General features: G+C 44.2%; 1 long non-coding RNA gene across 1 annotated transcript; it reads left to right on the top strand.

The window, feature by feature from the left end:
- The first annotated feature begins 578 nt into the window (after positions 1–578).
- LOC117524713 lies at positions 579–19360 on the top strand. The gene is made up of 3 exons (XR_004564836.1): positions 579–590; positions 3043–3044; positions 19200–19360. It is a non-coding gene; the product is annotated as an uncharacterized LOC117524713 (long non-coding RNA).
- Positions 19361–23847: the final 4487 nt, after the last annotated feature.

The raw sequence follows: 23847 nt of genomic DNA, 5'->3' as shown, positions 1-23847 counted from the left end.
AATGAACGTCATTGGTGTAGTGAGTAAATGAGTTGTTATTAAATGGAGTTGATGATAATTATATGGTTCTTGTTTTTTATTTTTGTTGTAATATGTGATAATTATCGGACTCGGACTGACACAGATACATTGGGTACATTAGGCTTCATCACGGCGTTGCTGTGCGCCATGCGGCACCGCCGCGACGCGCGGAATTCCTCCGCACGTCTGTCTCAATGTGCCGAAAAAGTGCTGATGTCCACGTCTTTTCACAATTCCTGTGCTAGTCAGACGACGTCCCAGATAAAACACAGCGTTTGGAAATGAATGGCACATTCCACTGTAACAGGAGTTTTTGTCAGGGAAAGAGGAGCAGAGGCTTCGCACGTCATGGCGGTGCCGCATGGTGCACAGCAACGCCGTGATGAAGCCTCACAGGACATGTTCTGGCATGTCCAGGCACATCCACAATTTCTCGGATAATCACTCGATGGAAAAACCACCGACAGCTGTCTGAACGCCATCTCAAAGCTGTCCTGTGAGACCAAAACAGAGGTGGATTTGTCTCGCTCCAGTGGCTAGGCTTTCCATGACAAAATCTCTTGTTAAAAGTGAAATCTGCTGGAAAATGGTTGATGTCCAGCTCTTGTGATAACCAGAGAAATGGGACATGATGGTCACGGATCCAGACAGCCATCCATTTAGAAATGAAATGGTCGTTCAGCCTGTTGATGGCGGCTTCGGAACGCGGCGTGCCCCACAGACGCTGGGGGCCATCCTTACAGCGACAGTAACACTCCTTATTCTTTACCAAGCCTGTAACATTTTCACCGAAAGCCAGATAAATTTTTCTAATGGTTTCCAGCTGCCAGTCTCTAACAGTTTCTGAAAAAATTTGGATGGAAAAAAAGCCCAAATCATTCCGCCATTTCCTACCAGGTATCATGGATCAGTTTGGATATGTCAAAATACTTGACGAGGTCATGTTGCCTTATGCTGAAGAGGACAATGACCCCAAGCACACTAGTAAATGAGCAAAATCTTGGTTCCAAACCAACAAAATTAATGCCTCGCAGATGTGAAGAAATCATGAAAAACTGTGGTTATACAACTAAATACTAGTTTAGTGATTCACAGGATTGCTAAAAAAGCAGTTTGAACATAATAGTTTTGAGTTTGTAGCATCAACAGCAGATGCTACTGTTATTGTGAAAACGCTCTTTTCTACTTTTTTTACTAGTAGCCCAGTTTCATAGCCTTAAGAGTGTGCATATCATGAATGCTTGGTCTTGTTGGATTTGTGAGAATCTACTGAATCTACTGGTACCTTGTGTTGTGTGGGCCGCCAGAAGAGGAGGTACTGCTGGCCCACCACCAGAGGGCGCCCTGTCTGGAGTGCGGGCTCCAGGCACCAGAGGGCGCAGCCGCCTCACAGGAGCAGCCAGGGTGACAGCTGTCACGCATTACTACCTGCAACAGCTGTTACCAATCATCTGATCGGCAGGAGTATATCAGCAGGACGACGTCTCCACCTCTTTGCCGAGATATCGTTTCTACCGAGAAGGTAACGTGCTCAGCTGACTGTTTAACAGTGATCTTTGTGACTTTTGTGCATTGCTCTGAGAGTATTTTCCAACGAGAGGTGGAGGTAACTTACCTGCCGTTCGGATTCCTGGGTGCGAACGCGCCCTCCTTTAATTGTCCTTTGTTCCTCGCCAGCAGTACCAGGTCCGACACGCGGAGGCAGTGGCCACCTGGGAGTTCGGGACTTGGCGGCTCCAGTATTCCCGGGGTCTGGTGGCGGAGGAAACCGTGTGGTTCCGGTTCTACTTTGGAGAGGCGTCTCCTATCTTCGAGCCTGCCCACACGACACCTGTGTGAATTTGACTTTGTCCATTATTGTAATCTGTTGTTCTTGTTGTGCATTTTCACAACAGTAAAGTGTGTTATTTGACCTATTCCATTGTCTGTTCATTTGCGCCCCCTGTTGTGGGTCCGTGTACTTACACTTTCCCAACACCTTGTTTCCCATGTAACAATAAGAAATATACTCAAACCTGGATTAATCTTTTTAGTCACATAGCACTATTATTATTCTGAACACTACTGGATTCTGAACACTACTGTGTGTGTGTGTGTGTGTGTGTGTGTGTGTGTGTGTGTGTGTGTGTGTGTGTGTGTGTGTGTGTGTGTGTGTGTGTGTGTGTGTGTGTGTGTGTGTATGTATATGTACACACACAAACAAATAGGGGGTTAAAAAAGTAATATTACTATTGTTAATACAGAAAAACATACAAGTTGTATCACCTCTCACATTACATTGCCAATGAAATTCAGCAGAAGGAGCCGGAGACTGAAACTGCAATTCAAACTATAATTAAAAACAAACAGACAAAAATAAATAAATAAATAAATAATCATGAAAAGTTTGGCCTCAGCACAGTCAGTTCCTGCAGTGATCTTCTCATGTTTGTATAAATTCCTCCCATCTTATCTTGGTTTCCACCCAGTGTAAATAAAGCAGCGTGCGTGGAAATCCTGCCCAGCGGCTGATGAACTTATCAGCAGTCCACTTGTTTGATTTTAGACTCGCCCGGGTTCACACTCCACAGCAAAGTGACGAGACGCCGAGGGTTCTTCACTTTTAATATGTCAATCTCTGCTTCCAGACCACTTCAAGATTGATCACTTAAATATTTTGTATGCATTTTAAAAGTCTCATGTGATGAACATACTTAGTTTGCATGACACGCACATACAGTATTTCATGGAATGTTACATTTTCAGGAAACAACTCGCCTATACATAATTAACATATTATGGTTTTCCTTCCATGAAATAATATTAACTCAGTACTTCTGTCACTGTACTACATATTGAGGGTGTGTTTGGGCGTCATGGGTCATGATTTTGTGTTTTACTTCTGATCTACATGTTCTTTTGTTTTTGGCATTAATGGTTTACCCATGTTCTCTTGGGGGATTTCAACGCCCACGTGGGCAGCGACAGTGAGACCTGGAGGGGGATGATCGGGAAGCACGGCCTCCCCGATCTGAACCCGAGTGGTGTTCAGTTGTTGGACTTCTGTGCTAGTCACAGTTTGTCCATCATGAACACCATGTTCGAGCACAAGGGTGTCCATAAGTGCACGTGGCACGAGGACACCCTGAGCCGGAGGTCGATGATCGACTTTGTAGTCGTCATCTGACCTTTGGCCACGTGTCTCGGACACTCGAGTGAAGAGAGGGGCAGAGCTGTCGACCGATCACCACCTGGTGGTGAGTTGGATCCGCTGGGAGGGGAGGAAGCCGGTCAGACCTGGCAGGCCCAAACGTATTGTGAGGGTCTGCTGGGAATGACTGGGGGAACCCTCTGTCAGGGAGGTCTTCAACTCCCACCTCCGGGAGAGCTTCTCACAGATCCCGGGGGAGGTTGGAGCCATGGAGTCCGAGTGGACCATGTTCTCCACCTCTATTGTCGATGCGTCCACTCGTAGCTGTGGTAGCAAGGTCTCTGGTGCCTGTCGCGGTGGCAATCCCCAAACCCGGTGGTGGACACCGGAAGTAAGGGATGCCGTCAAGCTGAAGAAGGAGTCCTACTTATCTTTGTTGGTAGGTGGGACCCCAGAGGCAGCTGACAGGTACCGGCAGGCCAAGCATGCCGCAGCCCGTGCGGTTGCAGAGGCAAAAACTCGGGTCTGGGAGGAGTTTGGGGAGGCTATGGAGGAGGACTATCGGTCGGCCTCGAAGAGATTCTGGCAAACCGTCCGACACCTCAGGAGGCGGAAGCAGCTCTCCACCAGCACTGTTTATGGTGCGGGTGGGGAGCTGTTGACCCTGACTGGGGATGTTGTTGGGCGGTGGAAGGAGTACTTCGAGGATCTCCTCAATCCCATCGTCACGTCTTCCGAAGAGGAAGCAGAGACTGGGGACGCAGAGGCAGACTCATCTATTACCCAGGACAAAGTCACGGAGGTGGTTAGAAAGCTCCTCGGTGGCAAGGCTCCTGGAGTGGATGAAATCCGTCCTGAGTACCTTAAGTCTCTGGATGTTGTGGGACTGTCTTGGCTGACATGCCTCTGCAACATCGTGTGGCGATCGGGGACAGTGCCTCAGGATTGGCAGACCGGGGTGGTGGTCCCTCTGTTTAAGAAGGGGGACCAGAGGGTGTGTTCCAACTATAGGGGGATCACACTCCTCAGCCTCCCCGGTGAGGTCTATTCCAGAGTACTGGAGAGGAGAATTCGACCGATGGTCGAACCTTGGATTCAGGAGGAGCAGTGTGGTTTTTGTCCTGGTTGCGGCACACTGGACCAGCTCTACACGCTCCATCGGGTGCTCGAGAGTTCATGGGAGTTTGCCCAACCAGTCCACATGTGTTTTGTGGATTTGGAGAAGGCGTTCGACCGTGTCCCTCGGGGCACCCTGTGGGGAGTGCTCCGGGAGTACGGGGTCCGGGGTCCTTTGCTAAGGGCTATCCGGTCCCTGTACGACCACAGCAGGAGCTTGGTTCGCGTTGCCGGTAGTAAGTCAAACCTGTTTCCAGTGCATGTTGGCCTCCGCCAGGGCTGCCTGTCAGGTCATGAGTTTATCTACTGCGGGGTTTTGATTAGTTTTTATCTGATTGGTTGTTTTCTTGCTTTTAATTATGTTCTTGGTTGACTTTTTCCCTGTGTTGGGTTTTCTGGCTCTCTGGGATATGGGGGTGTGTCTCTGTCTCCCTCTCTCTTTATCTCTTTCTCGCCCTGGCCATGCCCTCTTTCAGGTGCCTTCTGCGCACACCTGTCTCTTTGCCTCTCATTATCGGAATATATATATATATATATAGCTCATGTTGCTCTGCTTCTTCGCCAGATTGATGCGCACTGTGCCTTCATTCCTGCCTCCGATTCCTGTGTCCATTGTCCTGCCTGCTTTTGCGTATTACCGACCTCCAGCCTGTTCACTCTGACCTTATTTAAGCCTGACGTCTATGGTACTTTTGCTGTGTTTTTTGGACTGTCTCTCCGTGTACCAACCTGTGCTCTTCATCTCACTAAAGTTTTGCTCAAACCCTAACTGCCTACCTGAGTGCTGCATTTGTCTCCAGACAAAACCACCTGTCAGATCAATCTGGCCAGTAATGGAGGCAGCAGACTCAGATCCCTTCCAGCAGGCAGTTCGGTTCCACAGCAAGCAGCTTGCACAGCAGGAAGAAGCTTGCATCACTGAGCTCCGGCATCTCCAAACTCGCCAAACGTCAGAACGATTTTATGTCCTCTGTCAATGCACAGATGAGTCAGCTGCTGTCACGGTTCGATTCTCAGGCTTCGTCGGAGACAGGCGCCCGTGATACCAGCACCAGTGCCTGTCGCATGCAATCAGCTGTCACGTCCAGAATGCTTCTCCGGCAACACCGGAGATGTCAAACCATTCATCACACAATGTGAGCTCCACTTCAAACTAATGGCATCCATGTTCCCAACCGACAGAACCAAGATAGTGTACATGATCACTCACCGCTCCGGTCGCGCGGCAGCCTGGGCTACTGCCAAGTGGGCATGTCAGTCTCCAGCCTGTGTTTCACTTCCAGCATTCACCACCGCACTTGAGCAAGTGTTCCAGCATACGGCTCCTGGGCGCGAGGCAGCGCGCGCACTCATGAGACTGAAGCCGGGCAGCTGCCGGGTCACCGATTACGCCATTGATTTCCGCATTCTTGCTGCAAAAAGTGAATGGAACCCGGCGGCCCTCATCGACATCTTTTTCCAGGGTTTGTCAGCTGAGATACAGGATCAGCTGGTAGCGGTCGACTTGCCGGATGAGCTCGATGAATTAATTGCGCTGGCAATCTGCACTGACAGTCGCCTTCAGGACCGTCCGCGCCGAGGGATCCGCTATCCAGTTCAGCGGATTGACACACACCCAAGCCGTCCCTCTGCCTCCACTCCTGCCAACCTTCCACCCTTCAGCTCAGAGGAGCCCATGCAGTTGGGACGCATGCACCTGTCATCTGCAGAACTACAGCGCCGGCAAGAGGACGGCCTCTGTTTTTACTGTGGACAGTCTGGACATGTCATATCCCATTGTCAAGCCAGGGGCGCCACCATGCGGCCAAAAACAGAATTGCGGGTGAGTCTAAGTTCCATTTCTGTGTCAAGTCAAAATATGATCCTGGCCAAATTAATGTCTGATCATGCCTCAGTTACTGTCTCGGCTTTTGTTGATTCAGGATCAAATGCCAATCTAATTTTGCTCTCTCTTGCCAGGTCCCTTCAGCTAAAGATGTATAGAATCACACGGCCATTGGTGGTACGTGCAGTGGATGGTCACATTTTAGGACAAATTACTCACCGCACTCAGCAAGTTAAAATGTTAATCTCACACAGACATGAAGAATTAATCAGTTTCCACATAATGGAAAATATGACTCACCCGCTCATACTGGGGCACTCCTGGTTGCAACGTCATGGTCCCAACTTTGATTGGGCGAAATGTGAAATTATATCATGGAGTCCGTCATGTACTAATGTACGTATTCTTGCTCCCGAATGCACTCCGCTAGAGGTTAATCCCGACCTTGCAGGAGTCCCAGAATGTTATCATGACCTTACACCCGTTTTTAGTAAGGCCAGAGCGAAATCGTTACCACCACATCGTGAATATGATTGTGTGATTGAGCTACTGCCAGGAGCAACTCCGCCTCATGGAAAACTTTTTTCCCTTTCAGCCCCAGAACGTCGCGCAATGAATGAGTACATTCAGGAATCTTTAGTAGCTGGATTAATCCATTCTTCGTCATCACCTGCAGGGGCGGCTTTCTTTTTCGTCGAAAAGAAGGATAAAACACTCCGCCCCTGCATCGATTACCGTGGCCTTAATGATATTACCATAAAGAACCGCTATCCACTACCGCTAATCTCCTCTGCATTCGAGTTATTGGAGGGTGCCACGGTCTTTTCCAAGCTCGACTTGCGAAATGCTTATCATCTAGTTAGAATTAAACAAGGAGACGAATGGAAAACAGCTTTCAATACACCCTCCGGACATTATGAATATCTCGTAATGCCGTTTGGACTCACGAACGCACCCGCCGTCTTCCAAAACCTGGCCAATGATGTACTACGTGAATTCCTGAACAAATTTGTCTTCGTCTACTTGGACGATATTCTCATTTTTTCCCCAGATCAGGTAACCCACACCCGTAATGTCTGTCAGGTCCTTCAAACACTGCTGCAAAATGTTTTTTTGTGAAAGCCGAAAAGTGTGAATTCCACAGATCCACTATTTCCTTTTTAGGTTTTGTAATTTCGGCTGGAGAAATTAAGATGGATCCTGCAAAAATAGCGGTGGTGCGCAAGTGGGCAGTCCCCGTATCTCGCAAGGAGGTGCAGTGATTTTTAGGTTTTGCCAATTTCTATTGCAAATTCATTCGGGGTTTTAGCACCATCGCAGCTCCTTTACATGCAGTCACCTCGTCCCTCTGCCCGTTCTCCTGGATGCCGGAGTGTGACGAGGCGTTCAGAGTCCTAAAAGATCATTTTACCACAGCCCCCGTGCTTCACCTCTCTGACCCCGCATGGCAGGTTGTGGTCGAAGTCGATTCCTCCAATGTAGACATGGGTGCAGTCCTGTCCCAGCGGAGTCCATCCGACAACAGGCTGCATCCATGCACCTTTCTGTCAAAGAAGCTGTCCCCAGCTGAGCGAAACTATGGCATTGGTGACCGCGAACTGTTAGTGGTAAAAGTGGCCTTGGAGGAGTGGCGGCACTGGCTAGAGGGGGCACAGCTTCCATAGTTTATACCGTCCACAAAAACCTTGAATATTTGCGCTCTGCCAAACGACTGAACTCCCGACAGGCCCGTTGGGCAATCTTTTTCAGTAGGTTTCAATTCACCTTGTCCTATCAGCCGGGCTCTAAAAACGGGAAACCCGATGCGCTATCCCGACAGGGGGATCCAGCTGAAGCTACCACAGAGCCAGAATCAATTTTACCCTCATCATGTTTCGTAGCTGCGCTAACCTGGGACATTGAATCCAAAATAAAGTCTGCAGTAGGAGAGGCGCCTGTTCCCGCAGGATGTCCATGGGGAAAACTATACGTTCCCCCCACACTCAGGGGGGAAACCATCTGGTGGTGGCATGAGAGCCAGATGCTCTGTCACCCAGGGGTCAAGAAAACTGTGTTCATAGTTAAACAAAGGTTTTGGTGGCCAGGGTTATTTAGAGATGTCACTGAGTATGTGTCCGCTTGTCAGCAATGTGCCATACACAAATCTTCCAATCGCCCGCCAGCAGGCACATTACTGCCATTATCAGTCCCGACTCGACCATGGACGCATATAGCGATGGACTTTGTAACCGGGTTTCCTCCCTCTAAGGGTTGTACGGCTGTCCTGACGGTGGTGGATTGTCTCTCTAAGATGGTCCACTTCATTCCTTTGAGAAAGCTACCATCTGCTAAGGAAACTGCTGAGATAATGCTGAAACAGATTTTTAGGTTGCACGGGTTGCCACAAGACATTGTGTTGGACCGGGGGCTGCAATTCGTGTCCCATTTTTGGAGGGAGTTTTGCCAGCTGCTTGGGGTTTCGTCCAGCCTTACCTCGGGCTACCATCCACAGGCCAATGGGCTGGTGGAACAGCTTAACCAAGAATTAGAAAAGGGGCTTCGGTTGCTCACCTCATGGCACCCCACATCCTGGTCTGACCAGCTCCCCTGGATTGAGCTTGCCCATAACTGTTTGCCCTCAGTGTCCACCGGTTACTCCCCTTTTCATGTAGTATTTGGTCACCAGCCCGCCTTGTTCCCCTCAGCTGATCGCGACTCCTCTGTTCCGTCAGCACTAAGTCTTATCCTTTGTTGACGTAAGGCCTGGGATCGGGCGCGGGCGGTTTTGCTACGTTCCGCGGTGTCCTATAAGGCCTCCACGGATCGGAGACGGTCCCCTGCCCCTTCTTACATCTCGGGTCAGAAGGTATGGCTCTCGACGCGTCACCTTACCCTTAGGGGTGTGCCCACTAAACTAGCTCCGAGATTTGTCAGCCCATTTTCTGTTTCCAAGTTCGTAAATCCCGTTTCTGTCCATCTTCGTCTTCCCTGGTCCATGCGGGTCCATCCCACGTTTCATGTAGCAATATCAAACCTGTCCGGTCCAATGTTTTGTGTCCTCCTGCCGGTCCCCCGCCAGCCGCCCGGTGTGTGGATGGTGGCCCGGTGTTCTCTGTGCGTCGGCTCCTGGCTTCTCGGCGCTGTGGGCACGGTTTTCAGTACCTGGTTGATTGGGATGGTTATGGCCCCGAGGAGCGGTCGTGGGTTCCCTCCCGCTTTATTCTGGACCCCGGTCTGTCCGGGCCTTTCATCCCGGTCACCCTGCTTCTCTTGGGCCATCTGGGGCCGGCTGTGGCGGGGGGGGGGGGGGGGGGGGTCCTGTCAGCTCATGAGTTTATCTGCTGTGGGGTTTTGATTAGTTTTTATCTGATTGGTTGTTTTCTTTTCTTTTAATTTTAATTATTGACTTTTTCCCTGTGTTGGGTTTTCTGGCTCTCTGGGATGTGGGCGTGTCTCTCTGTCTCCCTCTCTCTTTATCTCTTTCTTGCCCTGGCCACGCCCTCTTTCAGGTGCCTTCTGCGCACACCTGTCTCTTTGCCTCTCATTATCGGAAGATATGTATATTGCTCATGTTGCTCTGCTTCTTCGCCAGATTGATGCACCCTGTGCTTTCATTCCCGCCTCCGATTCCTGTGTCTATTGTCCTGCCTGCTTTTGCGTATTACCGACCTCCAGCCTGTTCACTCTGACCTTGTTTAAGCCTGATGTCTATGGTACTTTTGCTGTGTTTTTGGACTGTCTCTCCATGTACCGACCTGTGCTCTTCATCTCACTAAAGTTTTGCTCAAACCCTAACTGCCTACCTGAGTCCTGCATTTGTCTCCAGACAAAACCACCTGTCACTGCCCTTTGTCACCGGTTCTGTTCATTATTTTTATGGACAGAATTTCTAGGCACAGCCAGGGTGTAGAGGGGGTCTGGTTTGGGAACCACAGCATCTCGTCTCTGCTGTTTGCGGACGATGTGGTTCTGTTGGCTTCGTCAAATCAGGACCTTCAGCATGCACTGGGGCGGTTTGCAGCCGAGTGTGAAGCGTCCAGGGTGAAAATCAGCACCTCCAAATCCGAGGCCATGGTTCTCGACTGGAAAAAGGTGCTTTGCCCTCTTCAGGTCGGTGGAGTGTCCTTGCCTCAAGTGGAGGAGTTTAAGTATCTCAGGGTCTTGTTCACGAGTGAGGGACGGATGGATCGTGAGATCGATAGACGGATCCGTGCAGCATCTGCAGTGATGCGGTCGCTGTATCGGACCGTCGTAGTGAAGAGAGAGCTGAGTAGGGGGGCAAAGCTCTCGATTTACCGATCAATCTACGTTCCGATCCTCACCTATGGTCATGAGATTTGGCTCATGACTGAAAGAACGAGATTGCTAGTACAAGCAGCCGAGATAAGTTTCCTCCGCAGGGTGGCTGGGCACTCCCTTAGAGATAGGGTGAGGAGCTCGGTCAGTCGGGATGAGCTCGGAGTCGAGCCGCTGCTCCTCCACGTCGAAAGGAGTCAGTTGAGGTGGCTCGGGCATCTTTTCCGGATGCCCCCTGGACGCCTCGCTGGAGAGGTTTTCTGGGCACGTCCCATTGGGAGGAGGCCCCGGGGAAGACCCAGGACATGCTGGAGGGACTAAATCTCTCGGCTGGCTTGGGAACACCTTGGGGTTCCCCCGGAGGAGCTGGGGGAGGTGTGTGTGGATCGGGAGATCTGGGCGGCTTTGCTTGAGCTGCTGCACCCGCGACCCAACTCCGGATAAAGTGGAAGAAAATGGATGGATGGATGGATGATGGATGGATGGATGGGTTTATCCATGACTGTGATATTTCACCTCCATTGTGGCAGTTGAAACTGTCATTGTGTGCAAACGTTATGTATCAGTATGTATTTTTAGTAAGAGCAGTTTGCGTCAGCCCAAAACCAGAGATACTGTATATTCTTCTGTTAGATGACAGAAAAAAACATCAAGCCATTATTCAATGCTCCCAGTACTATTTGAATTGCAACACTGATTAAATTCTAGTCTGATGCCCCATCAACTGCCAAATTAAATATGAACATAGCTAATGACAAGACAAGTAACGTGTGTTTACTTACACTGACAAATCAAATTATTGTTCAAATTTGGGCAGAGTTATGTTTGTAAGATATGTGGAGCTCCACTGAGAATTCACAGCTGTGAGACATCGGTTAAAGCTTTTACTGATGACACTTTGTAAGGAAAAAAATAAGTAGTGTGCTGTTGACGAAAGATGTAAAATGATACAACCAGTACTGAATCAGTGGCAGAAATCCAGACACACCTCCACTCAGCTCACTGCAATCAGATAGCTCACTGGGGAAAAATCTTTTCTGTGAATGGAAGGTTTGGCATTACATTGTCTTAAATGCAGAAACAGGGAACAGGTTCATAGTGTTACTTTTTAAATAAGTACAATCGGGTAAAAAAGTATTCAGTCAGTCCCTGATTGTGCAAGTTCTCCTACTTATAAAGATGAGAGAGGTCTGTAATTTTCATCATAGGTACACTTCAACTGTGAGAGACAAAATGAGAAAAAAAAATCCAGGAAATCACATTGTAGGATTTTTAAAGAATTTATTTTTAAATTATGGTGGATAATAAGTATTTGGTCATTAACAAAAGTTCAACTCAATACTTTGTAACATAATCTTTGTTGGCAATGACAGAGGTAAAACGTTTCCTGTAAGTCTTCACCAGGTTTGCACACACTGTAGCTGGTATTTTGGCCCATTCCTCCATGCAGATCTCCTCTAGAGCAGTGATGTTTTGGGGCTGTTGCTGGGCAACATGGACTTTCAACTCCCTCAACAAATTTTCTATGGGGTTGAGGTCTGGAGACTGGCTTGGCAACTCCAGGACCTTGAAATGCTTTTTACGGAGCCACTCCTTCATTGCCTGAGCAGTGTGTTTGGGATCATTGTCATGCTGGAAGACCCAGCCACGTTGCATCTTCAATGCTCTCACTGATGCAAGGAGGTTTTGTCTTAAAATCTCATGATACATGGCCCCGTTCATTCTTCCCTTAACACAGATCAGTCGTCCTGTCCCCTTTGCAGAAAAACAGCGCCAAAGCTTGATGTTTCCACCCCCATGCTTCACAGTAGATGTGGTGTTCTTGGAATGCAAATCAGCATTCTTCTTCCTCCAAATACGACGAGTTGAGTTTTTACCAAAATGTTCTATTTTGGTTTCATCTGACCACATATTCTCCCAGTCCTCTTCTGGATCATCCATATGCTCTCTGGCAAACTTCAGACGGGCCTGGACATGTACTGGCTTAAGTAGGGGGACACGCCTGGCACTGCATGATTTGAGTCCCTCTCTAAGTAGTGTGTAGCCTTTGTTACTTTGGTCCCAGTTCTCTGCAGGTCATTCATCAGGTCCCTCCGTGTAGTTCTGGGATTTTTGTTCACCGTTCTCATGATCCTTTTGACCCCATGGGATGACATCTTGCGTGAAGCCCCAGATTGAGGGAGATTATCAATGGTCTTGTATGTCTTCCATTTTCTTACAATTGCTCCCACAGTTGATTTATTCACACTAACCTGCTTGACTATTGTAGATTCACTCTTCCCAGCCTGGTGCACATCTACAATTTTCTTCCTGGTGTCCTTCGACAGCTCTTTGGTCTTGGCCGTGGTTGAGTTTGGAGTCTGACTGTTTGAGGTTGTGGACAGGTGTCTTTTATACACATAACAAGTTCAAACTGTTGCCATTAATACAGGTAACAGGTGGAGGACTTCTTAAAGAAGAATTTACAGGTCTGTGAGAGCCAGAAATCTTGCTTGTTTGTGGGTGACCAAATACTTATTTTCCACCATAATTTACAAGTAAATTCTTAAAAAACCCTACAGTGTAATTTTCTGGATTTTTTTTCTAATTTTGCCTCTCATAATTGAAGTGTACCTATGTTGAAAATTATAGACCTCTCTCATCTTTCTAAGTAGAACTTGCACAATCAGGGACTGACTAAATACTTTTTTGCCCCACTGTATATCCAAGATTGTCTTGCAAAATACCCCTCAGTAAAAGTAATCTTTTGTCAGTAAGATTACTGACTCAAAGATTCAAATCACTGCAGATTTGAAACATTTCAGTCACTGGAATTTTCCAGTTGCTGGGCCTCTCAGCACTGAGGCACCTGTACCATGTTCAATGACGTGCACCACATTAGCACCAAGTCTCTGGAATGCATTCCCTCTGCCTTTATTCTGCACAGACTCTGCTGACTCTTTTAAAAAGCAGCTGAAGACATGTTTACACAGATACATGTTCAGTTAGACTTGATTTATTGTGTTTTATATAGTTTGATATTTTTTATATGTATTTTTTGTGAAGCACTTTGCAAATTTTTAAAATCCATAATAAGTGATATATAAATAAACCTTATTTACTTACTTATTTACTCATCACATGGTCTTAATGTCGTAGATGGGTTCATTGAAAGTACAAGTAGTACACCTCTCCCTAAGTTAACTATTGCTTGTCACAAAGCTATTCCAGTGTTACCCCGGGATCCTCAGGATTTTGTTAACCAGTCCGTGATTTCCAGTATTTTGCTTAACAGTGTGGTTTTAAACTTCACTGCCTTCTGTCATAAACATTGCTTCCACTGAACTTCATCTGGACCAACCGCTTTTTCACCCTCTTCATACCTGTCCTCACTTCATCCTGACTAATTTATTGCACTTTCTAATTTACTCTGTCCACAACATCCAGCCTCTTTTGTTATCCTTTGTTCTTCACCTCAACAAAGAACTGTTTAAACTTTTTCAACATAATGTACTCTCTTCGCTTGTCAGCACATTTCCATCTGCATCTTTCATCATCTTAAGTCACAGCACATCTTTTCCAGCACTATTTCTCTTTCTGGCCAACTGGTACAACTCATTTTCTCCTTCCTTAGTATCCAACTTCAGCTGCAGTTCATCATACATCATTTCCATAGCGTTTAGCTCTCTGTTCCTTTTCACTACACCTGCCTTTAGTCCTATCGACATTCTTCAGCTCGCTGACTATCCAAATTCTTTTTCTACATCTTCTTCCTCCTGATACTTTTCTGTACTTTTTCATTCCACCACCTAGTCTCTGTCTTCCTTCCTCCATCCAGCTGTTTCACCCAGTGCCTTCCTTGCTGTCTCCCTCATTGCATCTGCAATATTTGGGAATAGTCTAGAATTGTGTAATGCATTTAGAAAAAAAGCTAAACTGCTAATTCCTACAATATGGGCATTTCTTTAAATGCTGACCTGGCTCTGTTGGTGTGTCCTCCACTTTAGTGTCTATGTCTGGAGTGAGCAGGAAGACTTTTCTCCCTGTGCTACTACTGTACGATGTGGCCCAAAACAGCATTTCGTAAGTGGTACCACTTATTAGCTTTGCGGTCCCAACTACTTTTTGGGTTGTGGTCCTTCATACACTTGTAATCCTGCTTATTTTTTTTTTAATATTGCTCTTGGCATTCTCTTTGTGATGGTATCCCGGAGTGTCCAGATGCACTGATATGGCCAGGTAAATCATTCCCTGGGAGGACTCTGGAGGTGCCTGTTCAAACGGAGTTGTTTGATTTTTATCATTTGTTAGCTTAATTGTTTTCTAACAGTTGTGTCCAACATTTACCACCATGTCTATTCTATGAAGCTTTTGGTAACAATTTTAATCCCCCCAAAGGCATTGTTCTTTTGGTGTAGTTAAGCATGAACAAATGATTGTATTGATTTATTTGTAAATGTATTCATTAATTTTCTAAATGACTGGTTATTGGTAGATTCTAAGAACTGTATTTAATATAATTCTGTTTTTCAGCTTTGTGTTTTGTAAGCCATATACAAAACTGTCAAATAACAGGATTGTAAATGTTATGTGATGGCCCCAATTTGTTTAGTTCTGTACATGTTTACTTAAAAATTAGAGGACATGTTTTCTATTACATTTTACTGTCATTAGTTGCACCTGAAATTACACTTTCAAATTGCTTGCGTGCTTGCTTTAGGGATTGGTAAGGTTAGATCTAATTGTGTAAAGCGCCTTGAGGCAGCTTTGTTGTGATTTGCCGCTATATAAAGAATATGAATTGAATTGAGGACTTGAATACTCACCAGACCTCATCTGTTGAGGAAAAAGCTAGCAACACCTGTATCTCCTTGTTACATAGCGTACCTAGCACACAAGGTTACGCCATCACCCGTTTGTTTGTTTGTCTGTTTGTTTGTGATCAGCCTGGAACCCACAATTTTTCATATATCGTTCTGAAATTTTTACTGAAGATTAATATCCCAGTAGGCAATTTTCACGGCCTTAGGTCAAAGGGCAAAGTCAGGAAAGTTCTTGGAAAATTAAAAAAAAATCCCTCTCTTTAACATTGAATGAATTTTCAAAAAATCATAACTCTGTCAAAAAGATCAAATTCCTTTCATATTTGATAGCATTATGTAGGATGAAATCCTTTATCGACTGATAAAGGTGGATCTGGATCTGATCCAGATTGCAGATTTTGTGGCCATTTAAATTTATATTTGAAAAACCCAATTTAATGTATATTTTACATTATATCTTAATCAAACATGCCCCAAATACTCTCATATTTGAAAGTGAGGTGCAGACTGACACTCACTATCACCTGGCAAAGTTTGATCCAGATCTGATTCAGGTTGTGGATTTTGTGGACATTTGAATTTATATTGAAAAGCCCATTTGATGTACATTTTGCATTAAATCTCAATCAAAAGTACCTCAATCACTCTCATTTCTGACAATGAGATGCAAACTGGCACTCTCAATGAATAGAAGAACTTTGATCTGCATCGGATCCATATTGTGGATTTAGGAGATATTTGATTCTTTTTAACATTGAAAAGCCCTTTTGATCTATATTTTGGGTTATATTTTAGCTTATGAAAACCACTTCTAACAGGACTTTGACCTTGAAAATTTTTTCAAAAGGAAAAATGTGTAGAATTGGAAACTGGTGTTGGCGGAGGTTTGTGTTGCTTTTTCTGTCCATCACTGTTCTTCTGCTTGTTTTTACTTTCACAAATGGTGCTTGTTGCGTTTTCCTATCTTGGCATGCATGAGTTCAATCAGTCAGCTTTGTGCGCCTCCCAACGGCATTTCAGGGCCGCTCAGACCTACATATGCGAAAGTAGGGCATTGTCTTGCCCAGAAAAAGGTTCAGAAAAATCATTTTTCAGGGACAATCCCGATGGTGAAGATATGCGTAAAGGTGACAGACAGCCTAAAATGACCCACAGGTTCCTGCTGTGTAAAAGGGCCTTACGTCTACATTTGCCCTCCCACCATTTCAGCCAGTTCTCTGTGTTGACAAAGTTTTGACTTTCACCTCCACATTTCTTCCTTGTCATCTAACAGCTTCACACTTCCCACTAGTACCCTGCTGACTAACAATACCTGTCATGGTCATTGATAACATGGGCCTCAACCAATCCGGTATCATATTTTTGATCTGCATATTTGATATGGCACAGGTTGTACACTCACAACCCTTCCTGACACAATCCATCCAATTTATACTGAACTTTGGACTGGTAATGGCCAGTTGTTGAGCTACCAGGCTGTTCCTTCACGATAACCTTGAACAACAACCTTTACTGTTTGCTAAACTGTATTAAGAACTGTAAGCTGAGATAAGAAGCAAAAGCACTTGATTAAACATAAGGGAAAACACAAGTACAGTAAAAGTCACGTGTAAATGAGTGGTGTTTTTAACATGCTTGGATAAACAAAATTAGCAATCTGTCCAGGAAACCCAAGCAAAAAAGGATCAAAGGAATCAGAGGAGCACATTTAGCTTTTACCTTCACTGATTTTAGGATTTCTGCTGTTAAACTCAATTACTCGCTTTATAATGGGTGTCATTATATGGATGCCAAAATGGGTGTGATATGTGTGAACATATCACCTATTTCACCTATTCATCACCTATTTAAAACCTATTTTTATTCTCTTTCTTATGAATAATTTTTATTCTTATCTGTTTTATTATTTTACTTCTGTTTTTAATTATGTATTTTTTTTTTTTTTTTTTTTTTAATTTTTATGTTGAACTGTTCTGTGTGAGGTGCCTTGAGACGGCTTTTGTTGTGATTTGGTGTTTTATAAGCTGATTAAATTGTAATTAATTGATCCACATTTATCTAAGTTCTGTTTGCCTAGACGTCTTTGACATTGCTTTGTTTTTTGGACCTTGCTCTTGTCACTGCCTTTTGAACTTTGCCTGTCTGTGCTTTGATCCTTGCTCGTTTTTTGGACCATGCCTCTGCCTCACGCCTGTCTGTCACCTCCGCATCACTGACTGTCAAACTGTGTGTCAAACCACTGCTTGATTGCAAGATAAAACCTTTTGTCTACTCCTATCCCTGTATCTGTAAGTCTGCATTTGTGTCCATCCTCTTTCTGAGCCTTACATCCATGTTCCTTGACAATTACAGTAAATTAACTTTAAAAAAAAAAAAACATAATTAAAAGGAAAAGAAAGGATTGAGGTCTAAGGTTCTAAAAACATTCTGGACTCACATCATTCCAACTCATTATAGAAACTTTGCACAATTTATTACCACCCTTGAAAAATCTCAGCTACCTCTTTTATAAACAGTACCCAATCTAGAGTCCATAGATCCCCACAGGCAATGTGCTGCTTATTATTTTAATATCAGTGACAATATTACACTGTCATTCCATGAATGAACAGATTACCCAAATGCGATGAATCAGTCCCCTCACCAAAAATTTCTGGATCCACCCTTGACTAAGTGATGTCAGACCTTATGTGGACACGAGTTTCAGACTAAACTGGATGTATTGTCATCAAATATTTTTCAGATGTTGCAAGATACAAATTCTTGTGAAATGAGATGAGTAGCTGTTCTGCAAATATCAGTATCGACTCTTTGTGTCCTTTCTGCGGTTGATGATGTTACCAATAGCTTCATGGGAATCCCCGATTTGAAACACTGACGCTTTTTGTAGAAAGTTTCTTTCACATATCCAGCTGGGCATTGCATTTTCTCCCCCATGTGAAAGCACTTTGAGTTCAGCGATAAAGACTTATAGACTGAATTAGTGCAGCACCACAACCGGCGCTTTGAAGGCTCCAACGATCTGAGAACAATTTTGAACATTACATTTGTACTTCGTGTTTGTATGACAGAGATCTTATTTTGCTGAACGTCGCTGAAGTGCTTCACCACCATGAGTTTGTCTTTGTTCTCTAAGTAGAATCCTGCTGTTTGTGGCTGTCTTCTGCCTTCATTTTAGCATATTAAAGCTTTTTGTGTATCGCTCTGCTCTGTAATAAGTAGAAAAAAGGCAGACTCTTACTTTGATCAGAACATAGCACCGTTATTTCACTAAAATTGAAGCTGCCTGAAGTTGTAAATAGTTTTCCCTGACTTTAACTTCCATAAGGTTTCTTTGATTTTAACTTGCATCCATTAGCTTTTTCTGACTTTAGTCAGCTGCCTTTAGATTTCTCAAACTTTAACTAGCTTTTTTGGCTTGTTCTAATGTTAGTTTGAGCTTCATTTGTCTTTCTGTAACTCAAGATGGCTTCTCAGATTTTCTAATTTCCTGCAAATTCCCACACAGGCAGGCATATCTCTGGATGTCAGCCTTCAGAGATGATACTTGATATGCTCCTCGGCAAGGCAAGCTGGGGATCTAAGGCTTGAATTGTTGGATTACATCAGTGGGCCTAAACAGTTAGACCAACCAAACTCTGGGCGTGTCAGTCCAATCTCACAGGCTTGGACCCTTTGTGCTAGACCAGATTAGTGCAGCAGATAACTGAAACAATCCTTCAAATGGTGATACAAGCACCAAATTCGGCACAAATACAATACTCTTGAAAAAACTGAATGGCCACTTGAATTGTCAATAGGCTGCCAGGTAGGTACCAACTGAGGAATTACACAGGGGTCAAAATTTAAAAATGCTCCAGTCATATTGACAACTATGCCACATTATTTGTCTGATCATAACAATTCCCAAAAGGTATAGTTTGAACTATCTACGACTGAATGTTATGGAGTTATGGGGTAAAAACAGCAAGAATGGTGACAAAGGTCAATTTCAGTTTGTACAGGGGTGAAAAGTTTAAGTTGCTCCAAGTGGTGCAAATTAGTGGTTGAGGTAATATGATTAATAAATGGAATAGTTTTGACTGTTCTGAATGTTTGGTCTCCAAAGTAAAGGTCAAACAATGTCAACGTCCATTGGATTCTATGACATGTGACATATGTTACCCTGTAACATGATAACTAAGCATGACACGGTGCAAACTATTCCTTTTTAGAACCCTATTATAGTCTGGGACAGCTGTATTCAAGGTACTCAATAGGTTCGGAATGCCTAGTACATGTTTGGAAGGGTCATAGAAGAGTGTAAAAGTTCTAATTTTGATATTTTTAATTTATTCTAATTTTAAGATTGTTTTGTGTTTATGTGTTTGAAAAAGAAAAAGTAATGTGGCTGCTGTGAAATTTCCCTGATAATCTTTAAAATGTTTAAGATCGCTAGATACTGCTGTCTGCTAAGAAAAGTTTTGTTTTGTGTTTTTCACTTTAAATCAATATTCCAATGAAAACAGTATGACTGAAAATAAAATCTCATTATATTTGGCAAATGTTCATTTTCTTATGATGTATGGAAATAAGTTGACCCATTTATTTGAGCTATTTTCTCTTAAAATATCAAAATAGAATTTTTACACTTTTCTATGACCCTCCCAAACATGTATATTGGTCGTTCTGAACATTTTGAGTACCTCGGAAAATCTGTAACTGCTGCAGTTTAGGAAATACAGCTGTATTTGAAGTAACACTTGGGACAAAAAAAGGAGTAGTGGATAGAGATTTTGGCACATATCCGAAGTTGTTCACTGTGGTCATATTAGTCTAGAACAGTTGAGTTATTCTCTCCTGCATCACTTTTTTTTATCAAACTTGAAGCCGCACAGAATTTTTGAAAATTCGTTCATTCCAATTTTCCAAGATTTTTCATAACTTTGACTTTGAAAATTTAATCCATTCATGCTTTTCAGGATATGAATCCTCTGTAAAATTTTTGTAATGACATATGAAAAATTGTGGGTTACAGGCTGTTCACAAACAGACAAACAAACAAACAAAAAAATCGAGTGAAAACATAACGTCTGCCCAACTTTGTTGGTATAGGTATAAAAAATAATTTAAAAAACGCAGTGTGAGTTTAGTTGGTATTTAATAGTGTTTCTGATGTTCCTTCTGCTTAGACACTTCCCTCTTGCATGGGTGTTTTTAGACTGGAACCTGGGTGGTACTGTGACCTAGATCACACCTCAGTACTAAAATAAATGACCTTCTTCAAGTGACATCAGCCTTTGTGTTCTCTGGCAGTGGGGCTCCAAATGACCTTCTCCATCCCCTACATAATGTGTATTGTCCTGCAACAGAAAGCAGTAATACATCTATTTTTGGGAGCTGTGCGAATGCTCTTATTTTGAAAAACAAAACAAAAAAGTTGTTTTTGTTTTGGCTTAAGTGCTAACAGCTAATGTCCATGAAAAGATACAATACACAATGACTTGAAATGGAATTCCCTGCATAAAAGGTAACAGTCTAATATTTCTGAAAAACCAAAACTGTGCATTTGTTTGTACTTGTGGCACTCAGTTCACATCTGTCAGCCAGTGACCTTGAATTTCCTTTATACATATGTGACTTGCATATAACAGCAGAAATTGACTGCACATGTCAAACCATTTAGGACAGTGTAAAGCGGAATTTGGAGGATACTTTGACAGGAGAGGCTGCATATCCTGTTGTTTAGATTTAAAAGTTTTCCACATTGGCATGACAGTGAATCTCAGCTTTCTATGCCCATAATACCTTTCTTTGCATAGATGTGACGCTTATGGTGTTATGCAGATGAAGAAATTGGACGTCAAAATGCAGAAACTACACACCAACTAGGTGAAATAAGTGATTTTATTTAACAAAAGGGCAGAGTCAGCATCCAAAAGCTAGGGATCTGTTCAACACATCCAAAGCGTATCATGTGTGGGCAGAGCAAGTGGTGAGGCTGAGCACAGGTGGCACAGGATTTGCACAAACAGGGAGTGTATGAATGAACCGGTCAGTTAAACTGCACTTCAATAGATGATTGACTGCAGGTGAAAGAGGCAAGTAGGTCAGCCACGCACAGCCTAAGACTCACGAGACAAACAGAAAAAGGTCAAATCCTCACAGAAAGAGATCAAATCATCACATACTGGGATAGTTCAGTTGGGAAGATGTCTGTAGAGTGTTATATGGCTGGGGGGGGCCTGGCTGCCGGTTTGTTTGTCTGTTTGTTTTCCTCCCAGGTGGCGTGCATTTGGGACTGAGTGGCTGTGTTGCTGAGGCTGTCAGGACCTCACCCTGATCACCTGCGACTCGTCAGGACTCACAGCTGAGGTGCATCTGGATGGATTGGAGCATGTTGGCATTTAAGACTGGAGTGCACAGTGTGTATTTGCCAGAGACTCGACCTTGTGACCAGACGGGTGAGATCGTCGTCTTGGGAGCCATCTCATCAGCAGCGGACGCTGAGAATGTCCAGGTTTGATGCACGGTCTGTGAAAGAGGAGGGGGTGAGGTCTCACGCTCGTCAGCACACTTCCTGAGGTACGTTGGATTTTGTGACTAACAGTTATACAGTCAGTAAATGTGGTGTCCCTCACACCTTATTGTATTGAGCTGTATGTTAGTCATGTATCAGCTTCCACTGCGGTGGAGTTTTGTGAACGGGATGTTCCATGCCTGCAGGTTGGGAAGCTGATCAGTAATCAAGCCAGGAAGTGTTTGCTGTTTGTACACCTTTAAGTGTTCTGTGTGTAGAGTGTGGACTCACATAATGGTTCCTTCTTTCACAGACTCGGTTGTTGCGGCCACCTGGGGGGTGTCGGCGGGGTCCTTGGGTCCGAAACAGCTTCTGGCTCCGGACCGTTAGCGCTGCTGGGAGCGCACCACGCCAGGCCGCACCTTTCTGTTATTACATTTTCACTGTTATGTATTAAATTCAGTTAGCCTTTGTACCGTGCTCTGCTTATTTCATACTGGGTCCTTCAAACGCTGGTCGGTTCTCCGAGCTGCGTCCGACACATAACATAGAGTTCAGTTTCTTAACAGATATGGTAAAGTGGGCTGTTGCAATTTCTTGGCTTATCTATACATCTACTGTTGTGTGTGGGTTTAAATGTCTGTGGATTGATTTATCACCACTTTGTGAAGGATAAATTCATGTTACATCTGATGTAAATGTGACAACTCTGCACTGAGAGGTGACAGGTGCAACCTAAATTGTAAATTTTGAAAAACAGAAACTGCTTTAATTTTTAATTTTAATTTTATTTAATTTTTGTTCAGAGTTAAAAGATGACTCTCAAAACTTAAAAATAGAGTCAGCCTAGGTTGTCCTTAAAGCGAAGGCAGTTTCGACTACTGTTGGTTTTATACACAGACACACACACACACTGGTTTTTCATGTTGCCAAAATGTTGCCAAAATTTAACGCTTTGGCTTGAGACCAGATTGGTTTCATGCAGTGTGCCTTTTGTTGGTGGCTGAAGGAACCAAATGAGGCTGAGTAAAGCTGCAACAAGCTGTGGTGCTGATTTTGAGCTTTCATTCCAGTCATTTGACTTCATGGGTGTGGCATTAGAAAATGTTATTGGACAGGATATTCTTTTACAAACAAGCCGTCCAGGAAGCAGACCTCAGAGTTGCTTAATAAAAAGTCACACGGTGTAAAAATGGCAGCGCTGTTAGGAAACACCTGTTGAATTAATGATGTATTGAACATTTCATTTTCATCCCAAGAAACGACTTCTTAGCATGTGAGGAAGACATTCGAGAACGCTGAATACTTTGAGTCATAATAGAGCACACCTGTGATGAGGAAATGGGTGAAACATGCACAACATACAGAATGTGCTCCAAGAACAGTTGCCAAAGGGATGCGGAATGACATGATTCAGCAGTTGAATGCACTGTAACAAATTTCCATTTTAATTTACAATACCCTACTGACAACTCTAGCTGCCAGAGGGGTACTGTAATTCTGTAATGTACAGTTTATTACTGTGAAACAGTTCTAGTACTGTCCCACTGTGAAATTACAGTAAGCAGCTTTGGATGCCAGAAAATACAATGAGATTTCATTGGGCTTCTTCCATTTTAATAATCTGAAAGGTTTCAGTAATTGAGTGTTTGGATTTTATGTTAGGTGTGTCCTCGCTGCCACAATCACACTGTTGTTGTTTGAATAACCTGGCTTGTTTTTAGCATGGGCGCTAGCTTGCCTTCTTCTCTGTTGCTAAGTTTCACTGTTTGTTATCCGCTCTGTGAGTCAGTACCGCTAAAACCGTATCAGTGCTGTGGGATCTGGGTCCCCTGCCGGTTAAGTATGTGAGTCCTTCCTGCATGCGGCTGCTAATGTGAGGTCACCACCTCGGTTTTCTGTTTGATCGTGACTTTGGGGGTGGGTTTTTGTGTCTTTGGTGTTGTGTATGGCTGCTGTAGCACTTCCCTGTCTTAATGCTGTGTCTGCACACCTACACGTTATTCAGTTAACTTACTCCCCACATCTATTTTCCATTCACTCATCCTTCCCTGCAATATATCAACCAGGGTTTTTCTTTCTATTGTGGTTATGTTAGGTTCTGTCTGTGGTTGTAATGTGAGTAAGCTCTGCCAATTTAGTTAATTTTGGTAGTCGCGGTTATGTCAGTTAATTTCTG

Source organism: Thalassophryne amazonica, chromosome 14 (assembly GCF_902500255.1).
Source record: "Thalassophryne amazonica chromosome 14, fThaAma1.1, whole genome shotgun sequence".
Lineage (NCBI taxonomy): Eukaryota > Metazoa > Chordata > Actinopteri > Batrachoidiformes > Batrachoididae > Thalassophryne > Thalassophryne amazonica.
This window is presented reverse-complemented; position numbering and strand designations above follow the sequence as displayed.